The 24,693-nt window shown below is 35.1% G+C and overlaps 2 long non-coding RNA genes across 2 annotated transcripts; both read right to left on the bottom strand.

Annotated features, from left to right (window-relative positions):
* Positions 1-15,574: 15,574 nt before the first annotated feature.
* LOC129437163 (uncharacterized) lies at positions 15,575-19,160 on the bottom strand. Its single transcript, XR_012372003.1, has 4 exons — positions 18,411-19,160; positions 17,839-17,903; positions 17,659-17,757; positions 15,575-15,695 (listed from the first exon to the last, which is right to left on the bottom strand). It is a non-coding gene; the product is annotated as an uncharacterized lncRNA (long non-coding RNA).
* Positions 19,161-21,041: 1,881 nt separating this feature from the next.
* Positions 21,042-24,210, bottom strand: LOC129455849 (uncharacterized). Its single transcript, XR_012372000.1, has 4 exons — positions 24,145-24,210; positions 23,577-23,641; positions 23,351-23,449; positions 21,042-21,383 (listed from the first exon to the last, which is right to left on the bottom strand). It is a non-coding gene; the product is annotated as an uncharacterized lncRNA (long non-coding RNA).
* Between the last annotated feature and the right edge of the window lie 483 nt (positions 24,211-24,693).

Genomic DNA, 24,693 nt, shown 5'->3' with positions numbered 1-24,693 from the left:
CATGATAAATCCAAACCAGCCGTATTTATTACATAAACATCTGTAGTGTATATTCAATTTACAGCTTACACAGCCACAGGCAACAAACAGAAACTAAACATTTCAACCCGGCAGGGGAATACAAAACAGCGCCAACAGGACTCATGCGCACTTCCACTAGTACGGTGTCTCTCAGTGTCCATAGAGTACGCAAGCGCAATCATTAACAAGAATGATCTACAATAATAATAAACATGGTTTGGTAATTTGTATTCTCCATTGTTTTAGCATGTATAACAGATTATCTAGCTGTCTTAGATTATGAGTTGAAAACGTGGTCAGTTGAAAACACGTAGTCAAACAGTCCAGCCAAAACTACTTAGTTGAAATCACGTCTTAACCAGTCCAAGGCGGACCGACTTATTTTCAACCATATTTCAACGTTGAAAGACCGTAATTGTTTACTGGTAGATTATGAGTTGAAAACATGGTCAGTTGAAAACATGTAGTCAAACAGTCCAGCCAAAACTACTTAGTTGAAATCACGTCGTAAACCAGTCCAAGGCGGACCGACTTATTTTCAACCATATTTCAACGTTGAAAGACCGTAATTGTTTGCTGGTAGATTATGAGTTGAAAACATGGTCAGTTGAAAACACGTAGTCAAACAGTCCAGCCAAAACTACTTAGTTGAAATCACGTCGTAAACCAGTCCAAGGCGGACCGACTTATTTTCAACCATATTTCAACGTTGAAAGACCGTAATTGTTTACTGGGTTCGACTCGTGCTCGGGTTCAGTTGTTCCTCTGCCTGAAACTCCGATAAAGGAACCAGCGCACAAAAAAGGCAAAAACGTTGATGATGATGAAGATCTGCATTCCCCTTTAGCCATGATGATAATAACATCACTCAAGTCTGTCATCAATGAAAGAGCCGACATCCTCGATAAAGGCATCGAAGAGGTTAAGGTCTCTGTCGAATTTCTGACAGAAGAAATTAAAGATGTAAAGGGGCGTGTGGAACGAGTTGATAAACGGATGACAAATGCTGAAAAACGAATCTGTGAATTGGAGAATAAAGTACAGGATCTCTCCAGATACAAAAGAAGATGGAATCTACGTCTCTACGGTTTACCTGAACAACCAGGAGAAAACATCAGGCAGAAGGTTCTGGATATATGCGATGCTGTTGTCCCAGCTTTTGCTGGTAAATCTCACGAGCTGATTGATGTGGTACACCGTTTGGGAAAAGTAAAGAGCGACGGCACTCTCCCATCTGGTCCAAAAAAACCTCGTGGAGTTATTCTTCAGTTCTCAATGCGTTATTTTCGGGATGCGCTCTGGAAAGCTGCAAAAAACTCTCATTATCTTGCTACGCATCACTTGCGTTTTGCAGAAGACTTGTCCCCCGAGGATCGCGTGCAGCGTAATAAACTTTGGCCACTTGTTGAGAAAGCCCGGCAGCAAGGAAACCGCGCCTACTTCGTTGGTCCAAAGGCTTACGTTGATGGCAAAGAACTTCTTTTGCAAGACATGGAGGTCGCTGATTGATCTGATTTAGATGGTATTGCTAGTGGCATTGCTCTGCCTTTGTCGTCAAGGTCTTTGACTTAAGTTACAGCTTTTATTGTGATTTTCGACTTAAGTTACAGCCTTTGTCATGGTTTTTGACTTAAATGACGGCTCTCAATTTTCAAAATCCTCATTGAAAGGTTAACAGTTTATTAGAAAGGACAAAGGGAAAGAAAAAAAAGGAAGAGAGAAAAAAATATATATGTTATTATTATTATTTTATTATTATTTTTTATTTTTTTACATTTTTTCGTTCTCTCTCTCGATTTGACCCTAATCTATTTGTTTACGAGTAATTTTCTATTTACAGGTTGTCATGGTCTGACTCACTTGTTACAGTTCTGGTATTATATTGTTCTAATGTTTCCTAAACTTTCTGTTTGTTCAATTAATGCACGTGGGTTACGAAATGATGTAAAACGTAAAGCTATCTTTCTGTATGCTAAATCTCTTAGCTCTGATTTTTGTTTCATACAAGAGTCTCATGCAAACTCAAGTGATTTAAAATTTTGGAAATCACAATGGGGTGATGATTTGTTTTCTTCTTATGGTTCTAATCTTTCAGCAGGAGTCTTAACTTTAAAGCACAAGTTTAAGGGTAAAATAATAGAGACAATCTCTGATCCTGAAGGTCACTTTCTTTTTCTATTAGTTACCTTAAATGATTGTTTTTTTGTTCTCTGCAATATCTATGGATTTAACAATGCAAAAAATAACTTGAAACTGTTTAATTCAATAGAAACACACTTAAACTATTTTAAATCTAAATATTCTAATTTGTATATTATTTTGGGTGGAGACTTTAATGAAACTATGAACAGCTCTTTGGATAGATCACCACCTAGAATATCTAATGGATCATCAGGCCTATGTGAACTGATTTCTGGTTTTGGTCTCACTGACATTTGGAGGGAAAAACATCCTCATGCTTCACAGTTTACCTGGTCTAACAGCTCTGGTTCATTGAGGTCTAGGATTGACTTCTGGTTAATATCTGACTCTCTATCTGATTATGTTGATAAGGTTGAAATTTTGCCTACTCCACTGTCCGATCATAATTCTATTTTTCTATCCTTTGATAACTCATCTTACTCAAGAACATATAGTTCATATTGGAAACTAAACTCTGCTTTATTAGAGGATGAGGAAACATGTCTATCTATAATTTCTAAAATTCAACTCTTTTTTAATAAAGCTCAAGCTGAAAATAATTTTAGTTCTAATTGGGAGCTATTAAAATACCATATTAGATTAATGTTATTTAAAATTGGATCTCTAAAAGCCAAGCAATATAAATCAGAGGAACTTAATATTGTTAAGAGAATTGTCTGTCTCTCCTGTATCCCCTTTGAAAACTTATCAAATGTTCAAAAAGTAGAATTAGCTGAACTTCAAAATTCATTAGATAACCTGTATATAGGTAAAGCAAAGGGTGCTTTTGTTCGTTCAAGGAGAAGATGGATGGAAGAGGGTGAAAGAAATTCCAATTTTTTCTTTAGATTAGAAAAACAGCGTAATCATCTTAATTCCATAAATAGTCTCAACATTAATGGTGTGATTATAAAAGATCATAAAGACATTTCTAAGCATTGTGAAGACTTTTATAAAAATCTCTATCGTTCTAGACACTCTCCACAAAATTTAGATTTATTTTTTAATTCTCTTGACATAGACCGTATTTCTAAAATTGATGATGTTGGAAAAAGTCTTTGTGACTCTCCTATTCAATTAAAAGATGTTTCTGAGGCAATCGACAAGTTGAAACTTAACAAATCTCCTGGAAATGATGGTCTGACATCAGAATTCTATAAGAAATTCTCAAATTCTCTTTCTCCATTTCTTCTCCAAGTGTATTTAGAAAGCCTTAAAAAAGGAACTCTCCCAAGTTCTATGACTCAAGGTGTTATTAATTTGATTCCTAAACCTCAAAAGGATCATGCTCTACTTGATAATTGGCGCCCGATAAGCTTATTAAATAACGATTATAAAATACTAGCCATCATTTTTGCTAAAAGAATTAAATGTGTATTAGATAATATAATAGATGATTTTCAGTCGGGTTTCATGAAAGACAGACTTATCTCAAACAATATTAGACTTGTTCTTGATATTTTAGATTATTCGGATCTGATCCCTGATGACGGTTTTTTACTTTTTCTTGATTTTTATAAAGCTTTTGATTCTGTTGAGTTTCCTTTTATTCTTAAATCTTTAAATATTTTTGGTTTTGGCCCCAATTTTATCAATGCAATGCAAACTTTGTACAATAATGCCAATGCCTCAATTAAATTACAACATGGCACCACTCAAAGATTTAATTTAGGCAGAGGCATCCGTCAAGGTTGCCCGATATCGCCATATCTGTTTCTGCTTCCTATGCAATTATTAGCCATCCACATTCAATCTAGTCAGTTAAAAGGTATTTCTGTTGCAAACCAATCTATATTAATAAGCCAACTGGCTGATGACACGACTTTATTTCTTAAAAATAAAGAACAAGTTTCTGTAGCCTTAAATATAATTGATCTCTTTTCATCTGCTTCTGGTTTAGTTCTTAATATTCACAAATGTGAACTTCTATCTATAAAAGATTCTGCCAATGATAAAGTTTGTGACATTCCAATTAAATCTGAAGTTAAATACTTGGGTATAATTATCTGTAAAGATCAAAAAAGAAGATCAAAACTGAATTTTGATCCTCTTATTCTTTCTATTCAACGCAAATTTAACTCTTGGTTACAGCGTGATCTGTCTATTTCAGGTAGAGTGTTACTTTCCAAAGCAGATGGATTATCTCGGGTTATTTATCCTGCAATGGCTCTGGATGTTCCTGTGGAGATTTGTAGAATGCTGGACAAATTGATAGTAAACTTTGTTTGGAAATCTAAAAAACATTTAATTAAAAAGAGTGTTATGATAGCTGATCGGACAATGGGTGGATTTGACTTAGTGGACTTTTCCACTTTGAATAATTCTTTCAAGGTTAAGTGGATAAAATCTTTCCTGAACAATCCTACATCTTTTTGGAATATTATCCCAAATTATATTTTTAGTTCAGTTGGAGGTTTGCATTTTTTGTTGCGTTGCAATTATAACATTTCCAAAATACCTTTAACTTTGTCCAGTTTTCATAAACAGGCCTTAATATGCTGGTCCCTGATATATAACTATAAATTTTCTCCACTTAACTATTTTATCTGGAACAACCAAAATATTAAATATAAAAATAAGTCACTTTTCTTAAATAATTGGTTTGATAAAAATATACTTTTAGTGAGTCAACTGTTAGATGAGAGGGGTGTCTTGCTCTCTTATGAACATTTTATGCAAGTTTTTTTCTTTTCCAGTCCCCCCAAGAGAATATGCCATTGTTTTTGGGGCAATTCCTGATTGTGTGAAACCTTTAGTCAATCCTGGCCCTAAAGGTCTGTTATGTTCTTCTTTTATATTTAATAATACTAATCTATTTGTTGACCAAAATCTTTTCAGTAGTTTATCAAACAAAAAAATTTGCTCAATCCTTAACAGAGATCAGATATCTTTACCTGCTTGCGTAAGCTTTTGGAATAATAAATTTGATGATATAGTATGGGAAGATTTCTGGCTCCTTAAGGAAAATATATTTTTACCTAATAAAGTGGTTGAGATTTCCTTTAAAATTATACACAACTGCTACCCAGTTAATTATAACTTTGCTAAATTTAATAATAATATTTCCCCCCTGTGCACCTTTTGTCATCAGGCTGATGAGACGATCCTTCATTTATTTTGGGAATGTATATACTGCAAAATATTTTGGGTTGACTTTTCAAATTTTGTTAAAAGATGTCTTTCTGTAAACTTCTGTTTAAACCAAAAAATTGTGTTCTTTGGTGAAACTATGAGATTAGACCCTTGTCATTTTAAATTTATTCTTAACCTGCTGCTTCTCCTTGCTAAATTTTATATTCACAAATGCAAATTCTCAAAGAAAACTCCTTCTTTTTTCATATTTAAGAAAGATGTTGATATATATTTAATTTCCTTGAGGAAATCAAAAAATACTGTTGCTTGTAAGACTCTACAATGGTGTCAATCCTTTCAGCTAACTTAATTATCTTTATTTTTATGTTTATGTAATGTAACCCACGATGTAATGTTATGTACTCTTTTCTATATATTGTACTGTTCTGTATATTTTTTGTTTAAGCATAATAAAAAAAAAAAAAAAAAAAAAAAAAAATAAAAAAAAAACGAGTACCGAAGAAGAAATCACCCAACAGCAAAGAGGATTGGCTCAGATTCCATAGCAACGGAGGCAGAGAGGATTCTGGGAAATGCAGGCGTCCGAAACGGACTTTTTTTACAATCAAAGTAGAAACAATCAAATTTGATGGCCATAACATCGTATTGTTGAACTATCAAGCACACGGTAGTGTTCATGTGTTGAGAAAATATTGTAATCTGCAGCGGGCCCACATGTAGTTTTAGCTGGTGCCTTCACCATAGTAGATGTCGATAAGGCTCATGGGTACTGTAGTATTTAATCTTGTATTTGACACACGAAACCGATCGAAAAAAAATCAATATTTCTCAGAAAAAACGGCAACATTTGGAAACGATTGCAGTAGCAAAACTCTGCAGTCTCGTAAATTAACAATTAGTACTGCTGACGATGGTTTACAATGGCGATCATCATGCAGAATATTAAACAAATAAAAAAGGATAAACGTCTCCTGATTAAATGTTGAGTAAAGTAGCGCTTAAAGTGTAATAAATTAATGACAAATAAAGTAAAACAATACAGCTCCCGGGTATATACTATTGCAATAGGGAATGTTAATGTACGTCACCACAGTGTTGCATTATGGGACGTGGGCGCCATGTTTAGAGGCACCGCCGACCGCTATGCCATTTAATTGTGGGCATGTTAAGCTAAAACTAGGTAAAATTGACGAAGAACGGAAGAAATCGAGAAGTTGAAAGAAAAAGAGAAGGGACCCTATCGGGAGAAACTAAATGCTACTGTCAAAAAACTTAATTTGGACAAATAAACAACATAGATCCATATGATTTAGCAGCCCAAGACTGGATTACGGATGCAGACGCAATAACGTTACCTCCGCTTACATATCTGGGGGGTATTGCACAAAAGTAGAATTAAGAAAGCCAGGATAACAGAAAAGGCCCAGCTTGACCTAGTTTAATCAGCCTGTCCTGGCTAAGTCTGTTGCACGATTACTAAGCCAGGATGAGAATGTGCAGCTATGTCAAGCCAGGTGTAGCTAGCTAGGATAAGTGCACGTCCACGGAATTCTTAAACAGACCACGGGATCGATCACAGAATCACTGATGCAAAAATTGATAAAACTCATAAAATTCATCATGAAACTGCAAACACTTAACTACTACTATTTGTATCTACAGTATTTGATGCAAAAAGTGTGCATTATCTTTTAAAAAAAATGTATTTCCTATAACACTTTATATTTGGTGGAACTAAACAGAAATCATTCAATTATTATAAGATTTTTGTACAGGATTTGACCATATGAAGAATTTTTTAAGGAAAATATTAGGAAAAGGCAACAATAAAAAGGCCACCTGCTAAAAAGCAAACATGCTGGGGTCTCTGTGATACCAAGAAGCCCTCAATATGGGATCCTTCAGTGCATACAAGTGGATTTCAACCCCACCCCCAAACTAAAGCTTCCAAAAATACTACATTTACCGTGAGCTTCATAAAGTTTTCAAACAATTGTATTCATTGACATGCTATAAAACACTGAATAGTATATTCTGGATTGTCAGTGAATAGCCACCATGTTCAATCAAGGCTGGTTTGGATTGGAATATTGGGAAGTAAGATAGTAGGTCCCTTGAGGGGGTCAAAAGGACATCTGGAAGATATGTAGAGTACCTTAAAGATGGGCATGGGAAAAAATGAATCATGTCTTCTGAAATTAATTTACTTTCATGCAGGATAATACACTATAGCATGCTGCAAAAAAGCAACACTGACTATTTTAATATGGCCATGAAATAAGAAAAAAATGAAGGTACAGTATGAATACTATCCGCTGACCTCTTTATGGAGTATCATTATATGAAAGATCTGTGAGGTGGACAGCACTATAATTCATATTCAGACATAAACTCTGGGATGCAATACTAGCATCTTCAAGTGAAATAAAGACAAAAACTGTAGACTTACAAGTTTAAAAAATGGGACAGTAAAAGTCATGTCAAAAACATGCTCATATATTATTATGTAAACTGTCTTAAATACATTATTTGATTTACAATGATTTTTTTATTATCTGTCTATGCAGCACATTTGACACATATCTGTTTTGTGGATTATTTTAACACACTGAATTTTGATAAAGTGCATTTTGCATAATAATTTGGAAAAGCATAATTTGCATATTTTTTAAGTAATAAAGTATCTTTTGAGATTTTAAATACGTCAAATTATGTATTTAAATAGAATAACATGCACAATGTCATATAACTATTGAGATTAAAATACAATTTGTAAAATTACTGACTTTATTTTAAAAAACAAACAAAAATAGCATGTGCATAATAATTTGGACCATCCATCACTTTCAGAAAATCAAGATCAAGGACATTTTGCAATGCTGATGACTTGATTGCAGAAATAAATCTACACATAAGGTAGTATCTGCTGACATATTTTATTGTCTGTACTAAGTTTAACATTAAAAAAGTCTTATATATCTGTCACAGGGGTGGGTGCCATCCACTGCATCCAAAGACAATAGGGAAAGCTGTTACACAAAATAATGCCTGTTCTACTGTGACTGCCCTTATGTAACACTTTATGGAGTAATCTGTTCCTGTTACTTGCAATCTTGTAGAAGTGATTTATCTGAAACGGTATAGTCTGATATACCATGCTGTAGATATTTTATGAGTCTGTGGTGTCTGGGGGTCTGTTGGGTGAGGTATGAAAGTGGCGGACAGAAATAAACTGGACAAATTCATTAGAGGCGCTGGACTGTACTTGGTATGGAGCTGAACTCTGTTCACTCTGTTCTGTTGTGGCTGAGAAAAGAATACTGTCAAAACTATATTCAATTCTTAGCAATCCCTTTCACCCACTACATAGGGTGCTGGCCGAACAGAGAAGTACATTTAGTCAGAGACTGATCACTGCTAAGTGTTCTACTGAGCGTTTTAGCAGATCCTTTATACCTGTGCTCATGTGGCTGTTTAACTCCACTTTGTAAGTGCTGGGACAATGCACTATTGAAGTAAATTACCTTTTTTTATATGGGAAAAGTTATAGTTTTTTTTCTTATCTATTAATTTTTAAATCATTGATGGGCAGTTATGTTTTTATTTCTGTTTTCTTTAATTTCTTTCTTTTCTATAATTGTAACATTAAAGCAATTTCCCCCTGGGATTAATAAAGTTCTTTGAATTAAATTAATCACTAGGATTAATCTTAGCCTGGTTGTTAGCCTGCTCTGGAGCAGGCTAGCTGCAAAGAGTAAATCTCCATAGTAACTTCATCTAGATTAATTTAGCCTCCCTTCATGCAACCGAGTCAGGGCTAAATTCAGCCAGGATAACTGGAAAATCCCAGCTTAATCCCTTATCTTGCTTTTGTGCAATACCCCTCTGGTCAATTACCTTGTTTTTGCAGGACTTTATTTACACTTTGCACGAGCTATAAATCCCTTCAAGCTTATAGTAAGGTGACACTTCTTCTTTTGGAGTCTTATGGTTGGCAAACCAGCTGTTTACTGACAATGTGTTAATACCTACGTATCTTAATGATTCTATAAAATAATTTCTCCGTTGTATTCTGTGCGATGAATCAACACATGTTCATAAGATGGCACTTCTGTTTTGGCCAAGTTATTAAATCAAACAAAATGCTAAATATTTAGCTAACGTTGTTATTTAAAGAGTCACAAGCAGTGGGTTTGAGCAGTTGCATTTAATAAAAAATATGTGTTACAATCGTCAAAATTGTCTAAATATTTATTTTTATAACTCATGTGTTTAGGGTGATCAGAAATGAATGAATCAATCAATCAATAACTTACATGTACAAGTTAGTTTGACAGTGTTAGCATAAAAACAAGACAATTTAAGTGGTTCTGCTTTTATTAATCACAAATTACTGAATGACTGAAAATGCAGCGAACACACTCTCGCTGATGCAGGGATTTTTTTGAAAAGTAGACGTTTTTATCCTGATTGCAGCAGGCAAATCACGCGATTCGGCGTCTTTTCGTCAGCTCCTGCACCGGCTTCCCTTGTTTTTTTCACAAATAAAAGCTGAAAAAACGTATTCCGTTGTTCAGTTTCCTCCCTGAACGATCGCGTGACCTGCTTGATAGAGCAGTACTGACCAAACATATCGAAGTTTATTAAAATCTCCACAGAAAATACAAAAACAACCTCCAACACATGAACTCAAATACAGCGGGATAGGACCCGTGCCTGCAAATATGGCGGATTACCCATAATGCAACACCGCGTGACGTCAACTCCACATTCCCTATACATTAGATTAAATTCGTGCTGGAAAACACGAAAAAATAATAGGACCAAAAAACGTGGTGCAGGCACGAAAAATACTTCCTATTGAAATACATTAGATTGAAAGTCGTTCTGACTAGCACGAAAAAAAGGGGGAAATCGTGTCCATGAACACGAATCAATAGATTAAATTACGTGACTATGTCACGAACTGCCGTGAGACTGGGTTGCACTAGCTGCCTCAAAATGAGCCAGATGTCGGAAGTGCCAATACTGATGCCGGAAGTGCCACTATCTGCCACTGCCGCGATTTGAGCTTGCTGTCTCTCCGTCCTGTATTGCTGTGCGTGTCCACAGGCGTGCTGGGAACATTATACTAGACACTTGATTTCATTTGCACACCTGTCCTGGACTGCTGTTCATGTATGCGTATGCTTTGGACATTATACTAAGTTCCTGTAATTGTAAAACGCCTGTTTGAGTACTGGGCGAGACGTGCCTGTCTTGCTGTAATCTCAAATATCATATTCATCTCAGATATTTTATTCGAGCATGACATACCAGTTTGACTGCTGCTGTTAGCGATAACCGTATTTTGAATATTGTGTCAGCCACTTTACTGCTCTTACGTTTACATGGGCAAGCCTCCTGTTATTAGTATTTTAACTGCTGCATACTGCTGAAGGGATTGGCTTCCTGTTATTATTTGGTTAATTAAGTGTTTTGTTTGTTTTTGTTTTCCTGTTTGTTAAAAGTTGTCTTCATTTGGATTCTGTTCTTTTCTTTTTTTTTTGTTATAGTACAAATTAATTTATTTAAAGTGTATTTTCATTTATTGTTTTTGCTTTATTAGTTTCTTTTCTGAGTTATTCTATTTGATTTATAATTGTTTTTTTTTTTGTTTAGTGATAAGTTTATTTGTGTTATTCGGTTTTGATGGGCACTGCCTTAGTGGAGCCATTGTTGGCCCTGGCAGTTTATTATCTATTTTGTGATTTAACTTTATTTAGCTTCTTTAATATTGAGTTTTGCTAGTTGATTCAACCCTTTTTTTGTGTGTTTGCTTTTGTTTCAGTTGCTGAGAGCTGAAGGTGGTGGTATTGGTGTCCTGGGTGGTGGTGTCCCTTGCCTGTGTGCCGTGGCAATTACCCCGTTTTCGCCAGATTCACTGTTGTGCTGTGTGTGTGTGTTCACCTGGGTGCTTTATTGTTTTTTTTTGGATTTCTTTAAGCCCTTGTGACTGCTTTTTCCTCCACCGGTAAGCCTCAGCAGCCATTAAATTTGCCCCCTCCCCAAGTATGAATGTTTTAACTAGTGTTTTATAATTCAAATAAAGTATTTTCTATTTTTACATTGAACTTCGTCTCTGGCTTAATTGTATACGTACCTGAGTGTCCTTGTGTACCTAGAATATCAAAATTGGGAACTAACTCCAAGTATTCCCTGGGTGTAAGTCCTAGGGTGGCGTAGTCGGTGTTTTGGGGGTAGGTCCTCTTTAAAACTACCCCCCCTCTTTGCAACGCCACATTTGTATTTTAAAGGGGACATATTATGAGATTTTTTTTAAGATGTAAACTAAGTCTAAAATAGGTCTGAGAAAAAGTGTGCCGTTTTGGGTGTGTAATTTAAAATGCAAATGAGCGGATGAAGTGCAACCACTGATCACAATGGTGGTGGTTTGTTGCAATTGAAACTCAATTGTGCTGTGAAATATTTTATCTCTCTCTTTCTCTCCCTACTAAATGGTTGTGCTGTGGTTGGATAGTGCAGATAAAGGGGCGGTATTACCTTATTCTGACATCACAATTAGGGCCAAATTACAATGACCTATTTTTTCACATGCTTGCAGAAAATGGTTTACCAAAACTAAGTTATTGGGTTGATCTTTTTAACATTTTCTAGGTTGATAGAAGCACTGGGGACACAATTATAGCACTTAAACATGGAAAAAGTCAGATTTTCATAATATGTCCCCTTTAAATTAGACATTGAATTTTGTTGTGTTTTTGAAGTGAAGAAAATGTCCTAAAATTAACTAACCCTGTGATTTTTTTTTTTTAAATAGAGAATTTCAAAATATAAATAACAAACATTTAAATTTGCTTATTCCAATATTGCCAGCATCGCATATGATTAACAGATTACAGTGTATTTTATACTGTAGGGGTTCTCAAAGTCCGGACTCCGGTCCGGATCCGGACCCGCGTCCACTTCATATTACAAGTGCATTCATTTATATGTGACTGATAAATGTGTGCATTTGCTACTTTAAAATGAATATTAAACTTTTAAACAATTCGTTTTTTTTTTTTTTTTTAGATTTAAGAGTATTCCTGGTCCGAAAATAAAAAGAGTTATTTAAAAAAGTTCCTGTGTGATGATGTAGCCTTCACACCCAGATATTATGCACAGCTACTTCATGTACTACGGCTTTTGATCAGTAAGTCCTCATCGATCTGAAATCACTGTTGGTTTGAGTCGTTTAAAACATGCATTTGAAAAAGCAACACTCGTCAAACATAATCTTTATACATATTCTTTATCATCATGAAAATACCTGAAAAGGTTTGAAGAACAGCAATATAAATATATCCTTAAGACATTTCCTGGAGCTGCGTGTGTCTGGTTCTTCGCATGTTAAGTTTCTGCCCGAGAGCGCCCCCTGGCTTTTGGATGTAGCGGCAATTCAGATTTGGACCTTTGAATGTAAACTTTGAGAACCCCTGCTGTATACTGTAAATGCAAAACCACACTGAATGCTATAAAATCAGACCGGATTTTATTAAAGATTCCTGATTTAAATGCACAATACAGAGAGAAGATATAAGATCGAGACTGCCATTATAGTCATCACTGAACTGCAATGAATTATTTTTCAGAGATTAACTTTTTCTTGTATTCGCAAGATGCATTTTTTTAAAAAGTAAAATCAGCAACATTTATTATAGAGATTAGAAAATGACGACTTGCGGTGGAGCAGGCCCCCCATTGGCTAAAAGGATTTTTTATAAAATAAATAATATTCCAGATCAAATATACTTATATACTTATATATACATAAATATATTTATTTTTATATTATACATTTTAAAACGTTTTTTTTTTAAGATGCTTTGTAAAACAATTGTTATCCTAATCCTGCTAATAATGTGTATTTATCAAAAGTGGCGCGCTGTAAATCGCTTTTGTCCAATCACAATGGAGGAGAGGCGGGACAAACAGTACATCGACCAATCGGAACATTCTTCCTCTACTACTGAAAAAAACATAAAAGTTAATATATCTTGTCGATTACAACATATAACAGTCCGTGCTACCACAATATAATTACGCATTGATTAAACAAATTATCTGCAAAATCTGATACTTATAAAACAGTACTTCCGCGGAGGTTTGAATAATAGCAACCAACGCACAAAAGCGCCTCCAAAGCGCCCTCACGCGGTCATTTTTAGAACTGGCGTCTGAAGCTTCGGTGGAGTTTATTTAGCATCAAAAGATTATAGAAATTAATGGGCTAATGTTCTGTTCACTGTATATACATTTTCCGTTTTGTTTTTACTTGTATTTTAAATTAGGCATTGAATATATGTTTTAGAAGTGAAGAAAATGTCCTTAAATTAACTAACCCTGTGATTTTTTTTTTTTTTGCAATGCATATTCGGGTAAGCTATCTTAACTTTAATATAATTGTTGTTAATAAACTGTAATTTATAATGATTTTGCTTCAATATTTCATCACCATTTTACAATAAAAACTGTTTCTAAATACAGTGGGAGTCATTTCACTGATCAGAGTATTCATATTATTAATAAAAACTTACAAATAATGTCATCATCATTCTTTACTTTTAACTTTTAATTTTTTATGGTTTTCACAAAGTTAGTGTTTTATAAGTTGGATAAGAGCGCCACTTAGTGGATGATAGTGGTAATATATATTGCTCTAAAAACTCGTTATTTGGCAGGGAAAGAGAAACCCATTATCATATTTTATATCTAACATTCAGGCTATATTATTTTAATGTAATCAATCAAAATGTTTCTAGTTTGTAGCACATGTACTGGTGTATATACTATGACAGGGGTCACCAGCGTGGTGTATGAATTAACTTGTGTATGAATTAACTAATTCTCACCATGAATATAGCCGTAGAGGCTGGAATGGCATAAAAAAGAAAGAAAGAAAGAAAGGTCAGTCTGTACCCCAGACTCAAATGTCAAGCTACACCAATGAATGCAGGAACTTACAATCATACAATTGTTATGTTTAACTTAGAGATGGATTTTAATAAATGTATGTAAATGATAATATATAAATATTAATATGTAAACAAACTTTCCAGCACTGCTCAAGCAAATTGGCAGACAAACATTTGTTTTAAATGATCCAATAACACCGAGAGACTTTGAAAGATTTTTGTTGACTTTAGTTTTATTAGATTTTGTCAAATGTTTAACTTAATGTTTGATTTTAAAACTCTTGTTTTATAACATTTTGATCACAGGTCAATAAACCATTATCTTAGTTGTCATCTGACGTTCTCATAATCTTTTATACACTTTTACAAATTGCTAGAATCCAGATATTTATTTTGCATTAAGAGCATTTATCATCTGAAGTCGGTATGAAATCTGAACGTTTCTCCTCGATTGATGCCATTTTACTAAGAGGACAGAAAACAGAAGCTCTGCTCTTAAAGGTGTCATGTGTAAGATTTAGGAGCCTCTATTGACAGAAAATGAATATATCATACATATCTGTGTTTTCAGTGGTGTTTATTGATCTTACATATAAAACAAATATGCTTTCTATAACCTTAGATTGAGCCGTTTTTAATTACATACACAGCGGGTCCCCTTATATAGATGTTGCCATCATATTTCTACAAAAGCCGTGAGCAGACAAACCGCTCTCCAGAGTGCGTTTCGTAAATATGTTGTTGTTCTTCTTCGTTCCCTGCAAACACGTGTATGTGGGGCCCATATGGGTTACACATGGGCTAGCTGGGTACAGAGTGGGCATGGGCTCCAAATGGGCATATTATCTGGGGCCCATCTGGGCTGAACCAAGTGGGTCCCACATGGGCAAACCCAGCCCAGGAAGCAATTTTGCGGCTAATAGACGTCTAGTAGCCGTCTTAACACCCCTCTGACGTCTAGGCTAAAACAAGGCTAATTTTGGGCTGTCAGTGAAAATCTAGTAGACGTCTATCATAGCCCAAGAATAGACTAGCCGTTAAATAGACGGCTATTAAATGACTACATGTGTGTGTCTAATAAACAACAAAAGAATGGCTAAAGAATTCTTTTTAATCCATTAAAAAAGGTTCTCATAAACATGTAATCATGCAATTTATTACAAAAAATAGTATTAATACAATAGAAATTCAGATAAGACAAAATGAAGAAAAACTACTTTTAACAAAAAGAATAAAAACAGTAACAAAATAAAAGCATAAATAACAAAATACAATTTTAAAAATGAAATAACATCTAAACATTAACAAGAATAACATTAACATTCAGTTCACTTCAACTTATTAATTGTACTCATTTCTATACACCACGGCCTGTTTGAAATGCCCCCATTGCATCCTTCACTTCCAGTTCTGTTGCTGCTGGGAAGTTGTTCAACACAGCATCTGCCAAATATGAAAAGAATGCATGAGACAAGTATTTTTGCTTTATATTAAATGTGATAGTCATTCTCTTTGGAAAAAGTCATATATAAATATTGACAGGTCAACAACAGTAATCATATCGTTCTCATTACTACAAACACAAGTGCATGTTTCTCTGCGTGTGTTTAATGACATTCTGGAACTAGCAAAAGAGGCTTAAAGGCAGGGTATCTGATTTTGATCCAGAAACATTTTAGTTATGCTGGTTGAAAGTCTCCTCAAGTCTTGATAGCAATCACTATGTTAAGTTGTCTAATGTGTATTTTTATATATTTGTGTCATCTGTAAAAGGCGTAGGACCAAAAAAACGTTCAACAAATCATTGAACCCCGACCGAATGCAATATTTGGACATGGGCCAGTTACCGGTTTAAAGGTATACCGAGATTTTCAGAGTCAAGGTTTTAAAAACCACAAAAAATTTCTGTGATACCGTTTTCAATGTATGAACTGTGTTTACACAAAGTGAATTAAATCATGTAATTGAATTCATGTTTACATTTACAACTGAAAGAATATTATCATTTAAAGGCTTTATTTTAAACTGGCATAAACGTTGTTTGTTGTTTAAAAATAAAATGTATTGTGTCCAGTTGAAAAGTTGATGTTTTAATACGCAGACATTTGAAAATAACACATTTTAGTGTCACAATGGCAATACCGCAACACCGTGGTATTTGGCTTATGGTTATCATCCAGATTCTCATTCCGGCCCATGCCTAATTGGACGCATTAAATTTTTGCCCCTCTTCTGTGAACGTGTTTTGCATGCCACTTCACACCCTGTTCACGCTCCGCAAAAACAGGGAGAACCAAACAAACCCCCCCGCCGAACCGACACAGGAGCCACAAAACGAAAAACATTTTGAAACAACAAAAAAAAAACATCTGGATGAGCAAAGAGCAAAAACCCAAATTAACATTGGTAACTTCACTGCTTTTCCGCAAGATGGAAACAGCTACAGGTCTGAAAGGGTCGTTGCAGTGTTTCTTTTGGAAAGGTAGGTATGCAGTGTGATTCTATTTTGATGGATTCAGATTGTATTTTAATGAAACGTGTTGCTTATGTAGTTTGTGTTCCTTTACGAATTAGTGCAATGATATTTATCTTTTCAAATTTCTAAACGTGCTGCATTTAATTCGGATTAAAAACAGTTGTTTATGTTGGTTATTTTGGTAATGTTATTCACTTTGTCAGTCTTAGGAGTGTGCTTCTGGTTGGTGCGTGTAGGTTAAAGTTAGTATTTTTCAAAATCAAATACCCTGCCCTTTAAAGGAATAGTCTACCCTTTTGCCATATTAAACTATGTTATTACCTCAACTTAGACAAATTAATACATATCTATCTTTTTTCAATGCGTGCACTGTATAGCGCGTCGTGAATGTGTTAGCATTTAGCCTAGACCCATTAATTCCTATGGTACCAAACAGGGAAGCCACCAAACACTTCCATGTTTTCCCTATTTAAAGAATGTTACATGAGGAGTTATACCAGTAAGTATGGTGCCACAAAATAAAACTTTTTTTTGGTACCATAGGAATGAATGGGGCTAGGCTAAATGCTAACATATTAACAACACACTGTGCAGTGCACGCATTGAAAAAAGATAGGTATGTATTAATTCGTCTAGGTTGAGGTAATAACATAGTTTAATATGGCAAAAGGGTAGACTATTCCTTTAAGATGCCAAGCATAAAATATTCACAATACAATCTTATGGACATAAAACAACTAAACAATATTGTATGGGTGAGTTAACTGTTGTATCGGCAAAGAGTAATTTAATCTGGGGCTTTTAATATTTAGAAAATATTAAGGCAGTACCGGACTGTCGTCAATTACACCTCACATAGCCTAATGTCATAGTAAAAGTATTATTTTGTGAAACACCATTCAGCCTAAAACTACATACAAACACACTTACCTTTAATAACTGAGAACTGGTGTTTTTTCAAATGCTTGCTTCTGCAGTGGACTACCACCATTCATGTTGAACTTTGAAATTAATGAATTTTAGGGAACTCTAAAATTTTTTTTGTGACCACATGAAAGACTGCGTTGACACCACAATGTCTTATTAATATTGCATGTTTATAGAATTTACCTGTCCAGCATTCTTCCGGCACGGTCTCTCAAGTTTCTCCCTCCAGTTTCACACAGCTTTGACACCTGAATAGCACATGCCAATGTCAGTAATTGTACAGTATTGTATGCTTCAGTGTACAAGTGTTTACCAACCTTTAAGGTTAATGCCCACTGACCTGCAAGTTTGCCCTCACTAACACAATAAAACTCTTTTTTCCAACAAACTGAAGGCCTGTAAGTTAAATCCATATGGAAAAATAGCTTTCCCCCTCAATCTATCTCTGTATGCATAATTGTAAAGCACAACTGCCTACATTACTGTAAGCAACACAGTGATAACTTAGCTAAGTTACTGCTGTTACTAAAAAGCAGCCTACAAATCACTTATGTTAATCTTCAGTTTAACGTTTGTTACATAGACTCATTTACCTCCACTATTTTATGACATTGCAGGTTGTACTGTTTAGGTTTTATAAAACATGGGTTACTTGCTCTAACGTTAACCTACCCGCAAGAATGTCGCGATTCCAACAACAAATAAAGTAAATACATTTTAAACACATGTAAAATAAAATAATAAAAAACACTTACAAGACCAAACGAGTGTGGAAGATTGCTTTCCTCCTGGCTGCTTCTTCTTCTTCTTCTTGTATGATTTGCGGCAGTTTAGACACTGCTATGGTGTATTACTGCCCTCCACAGTTCATCTGAAGAACTTTGCCTCACAGTTTATATCCTTGAGTAAAGACCGGTGTGGAGTAAAAAATGTATTAAAGCCTTTGCTGTTACATAATCCATATTTCCAAGAATCGTTTTTAAAGATAAAGATGATATTCCTGAATCCATCAGCTCAGAAAACATGCGAGTTCTTGCATCATGAAGATTTTCACATTCCATTACTACATGTTTCACAGTTTCTAATTCTCCACACTCACATCTACCATCAGGATGTTTGCCTACTCTTGCCAGCCCAAAATTCAGTGCACAATGTCCCAGTCTTAATCTAGTGATTACCACACAATCCCTCCTCTCTAATCTTGTGTTTGGTGTGTGCATTAATGTGGGTTGTATTGAGAAATAGTGTCTGCCTTTATTTCCTTTTTCCCATTCTTTCTGCCATAATTCCTTTATTTTTCCCCGTATAATAGTTTTACACTCTATTCTTCCATACATTACTTTCAAATCAACTGCGCTCTTATATGTGGCCTTTTTTGCCATCTCATCAGCTTCTTCATTTCCCTGAATCCCCACATGTGCAGGTATCCACATAAAACCCACTGTATTTCCCTTTTTTATCACCTGATTTATTGCTAGCAAAACTTCAATAACTAAATCTGGTCTAGCCTCACTTTTCCTGCTCTTAATGGTCATTAAAGCTGCAGTAGAATCCAGGGGCGGAAATTTCATCTAAATGTTGGGGGGGACAATAAACAAGAAATTTTTCAAGAACAATTTTTGAAGGGGACACCAATAATACAGGCAAAATTGTACTTGCAAGGAAATATGTACAGATAGACAACGTTTCTCTTTCTCTATGAACGGACGCAATTTTAATTTTAATACGAATGCAGAGGGGAAAAGAGTAATAAAATATTCTACTTAAGTAAAAGTAAAGTAACTTTAATAATATTTTACTTAAGTAAAAGTAAAGTTACTGGTCTAAAAATCTACTCAAGTTAAAAGTAAGTAATTTTAATTTTAATACGAATGCAGAGGGGAAAAGAGTAATAAAATATTCTTAAGTAAAAGTAAAGTAACTTTAATAATATTTTACTTAAGTAAAAGTAAAGTTACTGGTCTAAAAATCTACTCAAGTTAAAAGTAAGTCATTTTAATTTTAAGAGTATAAGTTACTTTTTTACAGCGGGGAGAGGTTTCTAGTATAGTTCAAAAAGGAAGGATATATACATCTCAAACTATGTTTTTAATTGTAAACATCTCTACAATTAAAGTGCAATAACAAATGTTAATAAAATAAAAAGCTTTTTTATAAATAAGAAACATTTATGGAATTATTTAATGATTTTTATAGGTTTATAGTTATGCACTTTTGAAGCAAAAATAATATGAGGTCAGCAGCTAGTAAATACAATCATTATAGTAAGGTTGTAATTGATGTATTGCCGGTAACATACATTATGTTATTAAACTATATACATAAATGAGCATATAATGAGATGAGTGCCATGGCTATACACTATACAGCCTTTACACGTTTATTGTATTCTAGTTTCCCAGACCTGTGTACCTGATGTCTTTCAATCTCTCTCTCTCTCTCTCTCTCTCTCTCTCTCTCTCTCTCTCTCTCTCTGCAATGTCTAATGATCTGCGCATTCTCGAGGACGTTCTTAAGGGCGCACTCACATTATCCAAACCAAACCAAACCATGCCACAGCGCGATTGTCACCCCTCCCTACTCCCCCAGGTGCACGCACTCACACTGTACTTTTTATCGATCCGAGTCCCGGCGCGCTTTCGTCATTAAAATGCGATTGTTTTGAAAAAAGCAGGAAGTAAAGCTCTCTCTTAACACTGGAACCCACCGTAATGATAAGTCTGTGTTTTTTATTCGGAGTCGTGTTGTGCGCGATTACAGGCAGCCTTCTCACATGTCATCATATTGCTTAGTTGATCTGTCACGTGCGCAGCTAGGACATTCACGTAACCCCGCTGCGCGCATCAAAAGGTTTTTACGGCGGCAGATGAAGGTGAGTGGTCGCGCAGCTGACGTCTTCACCTTTTGAATCGCGCTCAGGCGCGATTGCGCTCACACCACAGCCTTCCGCGCCTGAGCCCAAGTGAACCGCGCTCCGGCCCACCTCTGCAACCCGGCCGTGGCGCGATTAACCAATCCGCGCCCGGGCGCGGAACAGAGCGATCACACTTCCCAGCAAGCAATTTTGCGGCTAATAGACGTCTAGTAGCCGTCTAAACACCCCCCTGACGTCTAGGCTAAAACAAGGCTAATTTTGGGCTGTCAGTGAAAATCTAGTAGACGTCTATCATAGCCCAAGAATAGACTAGTCATCAAATAGACGGCTACTAAACGTCTACATATATACGTCTAATAGACGGTGAATGTGGGTCTAGGCTAATAAAAGGCTAATTTTGGGCTGTCAGTGAAAATCTAGTAGACGTCTATCATAGCCCAAGAATAGACTAGCCGTTAAATAGACGGCTATTAAATGACTACACGTGTGTGTCTAATAAACAACAAAAGAATGGCTAAAGAATTCTTTTTAATCCATTAAAAAAGGTTCTCATAAACATGTAATCATGCAATTTATTACAAGAAATATTGTTAATACAATAGAAATTCAGATAAGACAAAATGAAAAACTACTTTTAACAAAAAGAATAAAAACAGTAACAAAATAAAAGCATAAATAACAAAATAAAATTTTAAAAATGAAATAACATCTAAACATTAACAAACTATCTTCAGTTCACTTCAACTTATTAATTGTACTAATTCCCCGTCCTCCCTGGTGCCTGTTTGAAATGCCCCCATTGCATCCTTCCCTTCCAGTTCTGTTGCTGCTGGGAAGTTGTTCAACACAGCATCTGCCAAATATGAAAAGAATGCATGAGACAAGTATTTTTGCTTTATATTAAATGTGATAGTCATTCTCTTAGGAAAAAGTCATATATAAATATTGACAGGTTAACAACAGTAATCATACCGTTCTCATTACTACAAACACAAGTGCATGTTTCTCTGCGTGTGTTCAATGACATTCTGGAACTAGCAAAAGAGGCTTAAAGGCAGGGTATCTGATTTTGATCCAGAAACATTTTAGTTATGCTGGTTGAAAGTCTCCTCAAGTCTTGATAGCAATCACTATGTTAAGTTGTCTGAATGTGTATTTTTATATATTTGTGTCATCTGTAAAAGGCTTAGGACCAAAAAACATTCAACAAATCATTGAACCCCGACCGAATGCAATATTTGGACATGGGCCAGTTACCGGTTTAAAGGTATACCGAGATTTTCAGAGTCAAGGTTTTAAAAACCACATACCGTTTTCAATGTATGAACTGTGTTTACACAAAGTGAATTAAATCATGTAATTGAATTCATGTTTACATTTACAACTGAAAGAATATTATCATTTAAAGGCTTTATTTTAAACTGGCATAAATGTTGTTTGTTGTTTAAAAATAAAATGTATTGTGTCCAGTTGAAAAGTTGATGTTTTAATACGCAGACATTTGAAAATAACACATTTTAGTGTCACAATGGCAATACCGTAACACCGTGGTATTTTTGCTTATGGTTATCATCCAGAATCTCATTCCGGCCCATGCCTAATTGGACGCATTAAATTTTTGCCCCTCTTCTGTGAACGTGCTTTGCATGCCACTTCACACCCTGTTCACGCTCTGTAAAAATAGGGAGAATCAAATAAACTTTCCTGCTGAATTGACACAGGAGCTACAAAACGAAAAACATTTTGAAACAACAAAAAAAAAAAACATCTGGATGAGCAAAGAGCAAAAACCCAAATTAACATTGGTAACTTCACTGCTTTTCCGCAAGATGGAAACAGCTACAGGTCTGAAAGGGTCGTTGCAGTGTTTCTTTTGGAAAGGTAGGTATGCAGTGTGATTCTATTTTGATGGATTCAGATTGTATTTTAATGAAACGTGTTGCTTATGTAGTTTGTGTTCCTTTACGAATTAGTGCAATGATATTTATCTTTTCAAATTTCTAAACGTGCTGCATTTAATTCGGATAAAAAACAGTTGTTTATGTTGGTTATTTTGGTAATGTTATTCACTTTGTCAGTCTTACTGGATAATGAGATAGGAGTGTGCTTCTGGTTGGTGCGTGTAGGCTAAAGTTAGTATTTTTCAAAATCAAATACCCTGCCCTTTAAAGGAATAGTCTACCCTTTTGCCATATTAAACTATGTTATTACCTCAACTTAGACAAATTAATACATATCTATCTTTTTTCAATGCGTGCACTGTATAGCGCGTCGTGAATGTGTTAGCATTTAGCCTAGACCCATTCATTCCTATGGTACCAAACAGGGAAGCCACCAAACACTTCCGTGTTTTCCCTATTTAAAGAATGTTACATGAGGAGTTATACCAGTAAGTATGGTGCCACAAAATAAAACTTTTTTTTGGTACCATAGGAATGAATGGGGCTAGGCTAAATGCGAACACATTAACAACACACTGTGCAGTGCACGCATTGAAAAAAGATAGGTATGTATTAATTCGTCTAGGTTGAGGTAATAACATAGTTTAATATGGCAAAAGGGTAGACTATTCCTTTAAGATGCCAAGCATAAAATATTCACAATACAATCTTATGGACATAAAACATCTAAACAATATTGTATGGGTGAGTTAACTGTTGTATCGGCAAAGAGTAATTTAATCTGGGGCTTTTAATATTTAGAAAATATTAAGGCAGTACCGGACTGTCGTCAATTACACCTCACATAGCCTAATGTCATATTAAATGTATGATTTTGTGAAACACCATTCAGCCTAAAACTACATACAAACACACTTACCTTTAATAACTGAGAACTGATGTTTTTTCAAATGCTTGCTTCTGCAGTGGACCACCACCATTCATGTTGAACTTTGAAATTAATGAATTTTATGGAACTCTAAAATACAAAAGATAATGTCATTAACATTTGCAGACTTACATATATTTTTGATTTTTTGTGACCACATGAAGGACTGCGTTGACACCACAATGTCTTATTAATATTGCATGTTTATAGAATTTACCTGTCCAGCATTCTTCCGGCACGGTCTCTCAAGTTTCTCCCTCCAGTTTCACACAGCTTTGACACCTGAATAGCACATGCCTATGTCAGTAATTGTACAGTATTGTATGCTTCAGTGTACAAGTGTTTACCAACCTTTAAGGCTAATGCCCACTGACCTGCAAGTTTTCCCTCACTAACACAATAAAAATCTTTTTTCCAACAAACTGAAGGCCTGTGAGTTAAATCCATATGGAAAAATAGCTTTCCCCCACAATCTATCTCTGTATGCATAATTGTAAAGCATAACTGCCTACATTACTTTAAGCAACACAGTGATAACTTAGCTAAGTTACTGCTGTTACTAAAAAGCAGCCTACAAATCACTTATGTAAATCTTCAGTGTAACGTTACATAGACCCATTTACCTCCACTATTTTATTACATTGCAGGTTGTACTGTTTAGGTTTTATAAAACATGGGTTACTTACTTTAACGTAAAGTTACCCGCAAGAATGTCGCGATTCCAACAACAAATAAAGTAAATACATTTTAAACACATGTAAAATAAAATAATAAAAAACACTTACAAGACCAAACGAGTGTGGAGGATTGCTTTCCCCTTGGCTGCTCGCTGGTTGGTGTTGTTGATTTTCGGGCGGCGGGGGTCTTTCTCGCGATGTTTGGCCTCGTGTTTGTGTGCTGCGGCTGCCATCTGGCGGTTCGGAGTTGTAACTGGATTTTGTATATCAATAATGAATGTTATGCGTGACAGCAGATATTCAGATAAGATAAATAAAACCAAACATCTTGAATTCACTGGTGTCTTTGCATGCCTGATGAAATATCATACATCTTGCAAGATATTTTGGCAAAAACAAAATTTTATTAAATTCAAGGTTATTCTGGGCTAAACATGGTTTGTTCGTAGTCGGTCTATTTATGAGCTAAATAGTGGCTATGTACGACGGTGCATAAAACACTTTAAAGAAATTAAACAAACCTTGTAATCGCTGTTAACTTTGCTTACACAATGAAATACCATACATCTCACAAGTTATTTGGCAAAAACCACATGTAATTAAATTAATGGTTATTTCTGGGCTAAACGTGGGTTATTCGTAGTCGGTCTATTTGTA

The sequence above is a fragment of the Misgurnus anguillicaudatus genome, chromosome 11 (genome assembly GCF_027580225.2).
Source record: "Misgurnus anguillicaudatus chromosome 11, ASM2758022v2, whole genome shotgun sequence".
Taxonomy (NCBI): domain Eukaryota; kingdom Metazoa; phylum Chordata; class Actinopteri; order Cypriniformes; family Cobitidae; genus Misgurnus; species Misgurnus anguillicaudatus.
The sequence above is the reverse complement of the archived record's forward strand: the minus strand, read 5'-3'. Positions and strand labels throughout refer to the sequence as shown.